The sequence below is a fragment of the Castor canadensis genome, chromosome 1, assembly GCF_047511655.1.
Source record: "Castor canadensis chromosome 1, mCasCan1.hap1v2, whole genome shotgun sequence".
NCBI classification, from domain to species: domain Eukaryota; kingdom Metazoa; phylum Chordata; class Mammalia; order Rodentia; family Castoridae; genus Castor; species Castor canadensis.
In genome coordinates this window covers 40,822,919-40,831,472 of record NC_133386.1, presented here as the reverse complement: position 1 = coordinate 40,831,472, position 8,554 = coordinate 40,822,919, and the positions used below count along the sequence as shown (strand labels likewise).

The 8,554-nt window shown below is 33.4% G+C and overlaps 1 pseudogene; it reads left to right on the top strand.

The window, feature by feature from the left end:
- Positions 1 to 2,142: 2,142 nt before the first annotated feature.
- On the top strand, positions 2,143 to 2,562 carry LOC109680009 (nuclear nucleic acid-binding protein C1D pseudogene; annotated as a pseudogene).
- Positions 2,563 to 8,554: the final 5,992 nt, after the last annotated feature.

The following is an 8,554-nucleotide window of genomic DNA, read 5'->3' as shown; positions in this document are numbered from 1 at the left end:
AACCATTATAATTATATAATCACTTTTGTATCTAGAGAATGGAATACACTTTTCAGGTCAGAAGCAATCTCTTGGTATTGAAATTTAAGATCTCCTGGGCAATTCTGACTTTTGTTTAGAGAATTCTCTCCTCTCTATTAGTCATCACAGAGTTGTTTTAATAGCATTTCTTTAACAATGTGAGATTTCTGTTCTATCTTGACTTATGATTACAAGTTATTGTTAAGCATGAAAAGCTAAAAAGGAAAAAAGTAATACAAATGACTTGGTAAGAGAGCCTCACAAAGGACTTAAATAGATTTGGAGTAGAAAATAGCAAAACTATGTCAAATTTAAATAACTTGCCATGTAAGCATTGAAAACAATTGTCAAGTCTTTAAAATTTCAAGGATCAAGATTAAAGGTTTAAAATAAATTCATTTTGTCTCTTATACAAACATAATCTGCCTTTTAATGTGCTTTGCTCTTTTAATTCCATGAGTTACCCACATGTATTTGCTTTTATTGAGTTTTTTCTTCTTTTTTTTCTTCCTTATTATATCTTAATCTTCTTTGTTGGCATTGGCTGCTGAGTATCTGAATTATGCCAGATGTCTCTGACTATAAGTAAGTATTAGCTTTGAGCTATTAAGGATATATTTATGTAGTAGTTGTTTAAAAATGTTTATGCCACTGGAAGATAGAAGAGAAGACTCTAGTTGTTGGTTCCTATGATCTTCATGAAACTAACATGGTAATATTTATATTCTAATAAAAAATTAAAGCAAAATCATGTAGCTAATCTCCAAACAGCCTTAATATGTCTCTTCAGAATTCAATATTCTTTACCATCAGAACTTAGTCACGTCATAGGGTTCTCTTTATTTTATTCTATTTGCTGCCCAAAACAGAGGGGACTAACAGAATGCAAGAGGAGTAAGATGTGACTGTTGCTTAACAATCCAGCTATTTGTTTGCTTATAGTTTTCATTCAGATGTGAATGATTGGAAATGGTTCCAAAAAGCAAAAGACATTCTTATACCAGCATATGTTAGTATTACATTATGAATAAGTCTGTTTTTTTTACTTAAGAGCTACTCATCTAATGTTTGTAAATATGTCCTTTAAAAAGGTTGAGGCTAGGGCTAGACAGATTTGTGACCAGTCATCTTTTCTCTCCTATGTTGCCATGGCAATAGCTGCTTTCTCGGTGGCTATAGATAGTATCTGAACACTTGCAATTGCTTAGTACTGCTTGTGATAAAGGGCATGATGGCTGTATTAACATGTTATTACATATAACATCTTCAAGGAGAGACTGGAGTAGAGTCTACAAGGTCAGGGACTTTTGTATGTTTTGTTTTCATATGTATCATAAGATCAAAAACTGTACCCTAAGGAAATAGTTATTAAATTAAAAATTAGAAATATGGGCACATTATTCTTTTTATTAGCATATACCAATTGTGGTATTTCCATACCTGCATATAATGTACTTTGATCAAATTCATTCCCTCTATTAATGTCTTACCTTCTCTTTTCCCTCCTTTTTAAACAATTGTTAATAGGTTTTGTTATTCTGTTTCTTACGTGTGTATAAAGCACTTTGGTCATATTCACCCTCCATCATCCTCTCATGGTGCCCTTCCCCGTCTTTGGTTTTCCCCCCAAACATTCTCTGTTTTGCACTCATGTCTTTCATTTTTATTTAGGTCTAGATTCCATATATGAGACAGAACATGTGATATTTGTCTTTCTCAAACTGTGTTATTTTGCTTAAGATGGTAATCTCCAGTTCCATCTATTTCCCTACAAATGACATAATTCATTCTTCATGGCTGAATAATATTCCATTTATACATGTACCAGGGAGCTCCAGTGGCGCAATCGGTTAGCGCGCGGTACTTATACATGTACCAGACTGTAAAATCCATTCATCAGTTGATGGATACCTAAACTGATTTCAAAATTGGGCTATTGTAATAGTAATACTATAGACATGATGTGCAGGTATCTCTACTGTATGCTGACCTGCATTCATGTACAGTCATATGTGTATATGACCAGAAGTGGTATAGCATGGTCACTAATGGTCAAGAAATACATGAAGAAGCTCAACTGCTTTTGGGGAGACTAGAGTTGAAGGCACTGAGTTGGTCATAATGGCAAGTGAAGAAATTAATGAAGACCATCCAGTAGAAATTCATGAGTATTTTTCAGCATTTGAGAATGCCATTGGTGCTATGAATGAGATGTTGAAGACCATGATGTCTGTTTTTAGAAATGAGTTGTTGCAGAAGTTGAACTTACTTGAACAATCAAAAGTGGATTTAATTTCTGCATAAACATTAAATTCGATATTTTAGGTTTGTTTGGCAACTCAAGGACTTAATTCTTAAGAAAACCCAGTAAAGCAAGAATTGGAAAGAATCAGAGTATACATGAACAGAGTCAAAGAAATAACATACAAGAAAAAGGCTGCCAAGCTAGACAGAGATGCAGCTTCAAGAGTTGTCAAAAATGGCCTCTGGGAACCAAAACCTAAAAAGGCATCAAAAGTTGCTAAAAAAAGGAAAAAGTAAAAATTAACCTTTTGATTTTGATGTACACATATTCAAAAGTACATCATTTATTGTTTTCACAAGATACATGATATGTGGCAATGTAAGGTTTAAATGTACTCCTTTTTTTGAATTCACTTGTATATTTAAGATTAAATTTATAATATTAAGTACTTTTTTCATGAGAGAGATTAAGTTGTCTTTATTGATTTTTCTATAGAGCACCATGAAATTTTTAACATTGTGATATATGTCATATTTATAGTTTATCATTTCCTTTGATGAGACACTTATTTCCTTATACAGGTCAATCTTGAGCAACTGTGAAATTTAAGTTAAATGTTCTTTGTAAACATTAATAGTATTTTAAGTGAATAATGACCTTAAGAAATATGCTGTCTGTAGGCTGAAGTTACACATATATCTGTTTTCACTATATAACGAAATGACTTAAATGTCCACTTTTTCCTGTGTAGTTAATTCATTATGTTTTTATATTTTTAGGAATTACTGTTTTCTTGGTATTCAAAGTGTGAAATTAAAATTTTAAGGTTGTACTTAAAAAAAAGATATACATGAAGCAATGTTTAATATCCTTAGTCATAAAAGAAATGAAAATCAAAACAACACTAATTCCATCTCACCCCATTCAGAATGTCAGTCATTAAGAAAACAGAAGAAAATGCTGTTCAGTATGCTGGCGTTGGGGAGGGGAGGGACAGGGAAGGAATCCTTTCACGCTGTCTGTGGGAAAGTATGTTAGGGCAGCCACTATGGAAATCAGTATGGAGGTTCCTCAAAAAGCTAAAAATAGAGCTACATTATTCTTCCATTTTGTTATTTTGTATTATGCAAGAGTAGCTTGGTTTCCTGTTTTCATACTCATGTTATAGCCTGCATCTAAACTGTTCCCCAAAAGCTCATTTTGAATCTTGGTCTCCAGCCTATGGCACTATTGGGAGGTAGTGGGAATTTTAGGAGGTGAGGGTACTTTCTCTCTCTCTGCTTTCTGCTGCCATGCTCCATGACATGCCATGATCTTCTTCCTCATCAGAGGCCCAATGTGACAGGGCTAAGTAACCATGGACTGTAACCTTTGAAAATGAGATCCCAAATAAATATTTCCTCCTTTTAAGTTGTTTATCTCAAGTATTTTGTCACATGATGGAAAGCTGACTAACACACTCATTTACTGAGTATTGCTAAACAACAATTAATATCAGGCCAGTTGTGGTAGTTCACACCTGTAATCCAGCTACTTAGAAGGTAAAAAAGTTAACAAAAATCCATCCTAATAAATAAGCCAGGGTTGGTGGTGTGCATCTGTAATCCCAGCTATGAGGGAGCCTGCAGGTGGGAGGATCATGGACTGATACTGGCCCCCAGGTAAAAACTCAGAGAACCCTACCTGAAAAACAACTAAAGCAAAAATGGGCAATAGCATGGCTCCAGTGGTAGCAGACCTGCTTAGCAAGCACAAGGCCTTAGGTTCAAACCCCAGCACTACCAAAAAAAGAATAGAGATTAATATGAAGAGATATAGATACAGAGCAGTCTTACCAATCATGATAGACAAAATATTTCCATCATGAGTGTTTTCTTTCTTTTTTCTCTCAAATAGGTTGATAGGTGTTTTTATTTTGTTATATAACATACTGTAGAAATCCAACAAACTGTGCTTTCATGAAGATTATTTGGAAAAATCAATAGAAAATAAGAAAAATATATTTCAGAAACATTATAACTAGCCTGAAAACAGAAATAGCAATATTATATTCTATATTACACAAACAGCAAGTGGTGAGACAGGCATGTCAAAGCACTTGTATGGAAGGCTTACCTATCTGCAGTAGCAATATTAATTTGTTCCTAGAATCAAGAATTTTTTTTTTTTTTGAGACTGGCCTCAAACTTGTGATCCTCTTGCATCAGTCCCCCAAATAACTGGGATCACAAGCACATGCCACTGTAGCCAGTTGAGAATTTTTATTCTAATCATGACATGGGTAATTAACCAATTAGACCCATATTAAATGGGAGACCTATAAGTTATCTTGCAGAATATGATTATTCTCAAATGAGTCTATGAAATGCCTCTTTAGCATTCTTCTTTGCTTAATGGGTTGTTGCATCAACTCTTTGTTGCTATTATTTTAGAATGCTACCTTAATATCACACTCCTCTCACCATTTTCTTTAAGAAAATTCACTAACACTCCACACACACATACACATTCTGTGGTGTTGATCCTAAGGTAACTTTTAAGTGTTTTTTCTAGGCACAAATACCAACTCTGACAGATACCATTAATCATAATGGTGATGATATTAACAGTGCTAACAATAATCTTTCTGGATTAGTTCATTTATTTTCACAGAGTTAAACTTAAGTTATTGTTGCTTCACTTGAGAGCTAAATAGATCTTAGGCATCAAGAGACCAAAGAGACTGTGCAGGAGGCCAATTGATAGGCTTGAAGACTTTGTCTCTTATAGTGGGCTGTACCTTTTTTTTAATAGTTTCACAGGATGCAGAGATGTAGAGTTGTCTTCAATATGGGGGAGGTTCAAATCTGGAAAATCACAGAGGAATTAGAGGAGGTCTTATTTATATTTCTCTTGGCTTATTTATATTTATATTTCTTATATTTATATGGAAGACTTTAGATATCATTACTGTTTATCTGTGAAGCAAGTGAATATTTTAAAGTTGATAGTAAGTGTGAAGGAAGATTTAATTAAAACATGCATGGCTAATCAGAAAAGTATATTAAGAAAGGAGGAAAAAGATAAAAAGGGGAAGAATGTAAGAGTGCTAAATTGTTGGACATGTGCAAGATTTTAGGGTTGTCTCCATATCTTATTTTCATACATTTCCCCAAATAAGTGTGATTTTTTTTCTTATCAAATGGGTATGTTAAAATTTAGAACTATAAACCAGAGATTAAATATGTGAATACAAAAGTGAACTATTGGTTGGAAATTATAATAAAGTTAGATCTACAAAATCATGAATAGAATTGCAACCAGATATTTTTGCACAAATGGGCTCATTAAGTAGATAGTGTAGGAGCAAGTTAGAGGTCTGTGATTCTGGTTAACAATCAGTGGGGCAGTTTTTTGTTTTTTGGTTTTTTCCCTATATTTCCACATTAACAAGAAAGATGCAGAAGTTAAGTTAAAAAATATGTCTCACACTGTTAACTTCATGTCAGAGACTTAAGTGTAGCTTTAATACTGAACAGAAAAAGGAAAAATTAATTTGCATATACTACATTATTTTTTATAGTAAAAAAGTGGCCTAGTTTATTAAGAAAGGAGTTTAAAGTGGAAGGTTGAAACTAAATTTGAGTTATTTGATTAACTTACTGTTATAAAAAATACTTAATTCATTAAAGATCCTATTCAGAAAGTAGTATGATAAATGGATGAGTATTTGTTTCATGAAGCAAGACAAGGTATGCAAAGAGCAGCAGATGGTCTAATGAGCATCTCTCAATTTCATTTGACCTTCATAGAATTGACCTACTTGGGGTTCTTTTACCTGCTACTTTTCTAATGGCTGACTCAGTTATTGGGCTAAAGCTAACAGATATCATGGATTATCTTAATTCCCTCTCTGTCTCTCACAGCTCGTGACAATTAAGTCTATGGAAGTGAAATCATTTATGCATGAAAACATTGCAAGTTAGTAAAAGAATTTTTTAAACTTCTGGTCCAGTGTTTTTTCCATGCAGTGATCCTGCTTCCCCAAGCACTTTGTTCCAAAATTATTAAAATTGTACAAAAATATGTTTTCTTGAATTATCCAAATGATCATCCCTAATGTCTTTGGAGTTTTATTACTTCCTTGTTATGAATAATCATGCTGAGTCCTTGTAAAATGCGTCTGTTGTCTATAACTGAGTCTTCTCTCTGCTTTTGTTTATTTAAAGATGACATACTCTAAAACTGACTTGTTTTTGAGATTTGAGAACTTAGAAATACTACCAATAGAAGGTGTTCTCTTTTTTATAATGGTCATGTTTTGCCATGTTTATGTCTCTTATAGCTAATAGAAAGCTTGGTGCAAAATAAATGTTCTCTGAGTCTAATTAATTGAGCCAAATTGATAAAGGTTTCATGAAATCATGCTTTTAAATAATCTATTCAGCAACTGCTCCAATTTTCTCCTTTGTAGGGGTAGACTTCCTAAATTGAAAGTAAACTATTGTCTATTGAACCAAGGATGGTGTTGTCCAATAAGGACTTATTTATGGTTCTGTCCTGGTGAGCTTTATCATTATTTATGCTGTAATTGCTAAATGCAGTCTTGATACTGTCATAGGGTTTTCTCATTTTATATCTGCATGCCTCATATTATTTATTTCTAGCTCTCCTTTCAGCTGACTGATAATTCAATGTTATTAATTATTTAACCTCATTTATATATTGATTCAGATAGTCCTTTTACCTTTGAAGCTACTATAACTTTAAAGAAAGATTAAGTGAAGATGCATGGGCTTAGTGTTAAAGGAAAAGAATCTTAACATCACAGATAAAATGTTTATATTTTTCTATTTGGCCTTCAGTGAGTATTAAATTTAAAAGTGTCTTCTTGACAAACATTTTTCCCCAGTAGTATGACCTGGACAAGCCCCCCGCTCAGAGCAAATGCGTGCACTGTGTACAGTTGACCATGTAGCAGATGATGGAACGTGGATTTAGGTAAACAATGAGAAGATGGTGCTTGAGACAGAATTTGGGGAGCTAGGAATTTGGAGAATCTGAAAAACAACCACCAAGATGAACTCAAAGTGTCACTGCTAGGCACAGCTCTTCCAGGCAATGACTGCATTGGAAACCTATAAGTACTTGTTAAAATAAATTTTAACTCCACAGAGTGGGGTGCAGTGGGGGAATAATAACTTTATTCTGGTATAGCATTCATTGTTTGTAGCTAAAGGCCAAATAAACAGCTCCTATATTCAGACAAATGAAGTAAATCAAAAAAGCAATGAGCTTTTTTTTTATGCTCTTAGTTTTGAAAGCAAACCTATATTTGTAATCTACCTGTATTTATTTAAATGATATTTGCTTGTACATTGCTTTGTTTCCTGGTATTACATCTTGCTATTAAGTCCTTGTGGAGACATAAATTTTTGAGGCTGTTGTCACAGTATTGGGGATTGAACCCAGGATCTCTCACATACCGTCAATGCTCTGCCACTAAGTAACATGCCTTCCATATGCTTGTTCAGTGAATAAGTATCTGAAGAATAGAAATATGTTATGTAGATTTGGAAAGTTTCTAAGGAATCATTTTTTACTTCTGTGGATGAGAAAGAAGCCTGGAAAGGCTGCATGACTTCTAATTTGTAGTACAGAGGGTTAATGTCACTTTCTTTGAATTCCTACTGCCATGTGTTTTCCATAAGGAAAGCACCAAGTGCTGCTAAATTGATAGCCTTTTATACTCTTGAATGTAGGATTCTGGAGGTTTTTTCTTTAGTGCCTGATCCTAATATAACTCCCTAACACAAAATATTTCAGACTAAGTTGTACTCCACAATCCAGAAATTCTACTTCTTAACTCTACCTCTGAGTAATTCATCTATAACTAAGGATTCATTAGATGGAATGTATACTGCAGCCAATATTTGTAATAATAAAATCCTGGAAAGAGCTTAAACATTTCTGTATAGGGGAATGATTAAATAACTCTTAATATTTTGTCCTATGAAATACTATGTAACAGCTAGAAAGAGTGGGTCATACATATGTTTGACAATAATAGCAGAATTCCAAGGCATCATATGATAAAAAGTTCAGGATTTTCAGTTTTGGCTATTCTGAAATATTTTACATTTTGGTGCTGCTATACTTAATCATAATGCATGTTTTGACAGTGCTACAAATCAGAAAAAAAATGAGAAAAGTCACGATCGAAAAAATCGGATATTCAAATATATATTTAAGAGAAAAGATGAAGTATACAGAGATGCTAAATTATTGGTAAGGATGAGTGGTATCTGA